This window comes from Acanthisitta chloris, unplaced genomic scaffold, assembly GCF_000695815.1.
Source record: "Acanthisitta chloris isolate BGI_N310 unplaced genomic scaffold, ASM69581v1 scaffold8401, whole genome shotgun sequence".
Taxonomy (NCBI): Eukaryota; Metazoa; Chordata; class Aves; order Passeriformes; family Acanthisittidae; genus Acanthisitta; species Acanthisitta chloris.
This window is the reverse complement of record NW_008656425.1, coordinates 7831-8186: the sequence shown is the minus strand read 5'-3', so window position 1 is coordinate 8186 and position 356 is coordinate 7831. Positions and strand designations below refer to the sequence as shown.

Here is a 356-nt window from a genome sequence, read left to right as displayed (position 1 = left end):
GTAAGGACCCAGTGTCTGAACCATGTTTAGTTTCTGTTGAGTAAGTAAACATTTTGCAGGTCTGTTAGATAACAGAGACAACTGTGTTTCACCTGTTCAGCTCCATTAATTAAATGGTTTCCCTTACATATTGTAACCCACTATGTTGTGATATGCCTGCTAATTAGCAAAAGGTAAAGCAGTGTTCCCAATAGCAAAGCTCTGGCAGGTGAAACCTACTCTTTGGTAGGTCTGGTAATTAATTCTGTTGCAGGTGCTTGTTCTCTTCTGCAGTTGAAAATAACCATGATTTTAAACACCTCATTTTAAACAATACAAAGGCAGTGTTTTCAGTTGCTCGCTTCCAGTGCTTAGCT

At 39.0% G+C, this 356-nt stretch overlaps 1 protein-coding gene across 1 annotated transcript in view; it reads right to left on the bottom strand.

Moving 5' to 3' along the window:
* AK3 (adenylate kinase 3) overlaps window positions 1-356 on the bottom strand; it is a 10188-nt gene that overhangs the window by 2008 nt on the left and 7824 nt on the right. The window lies entirely within an intron of this gene.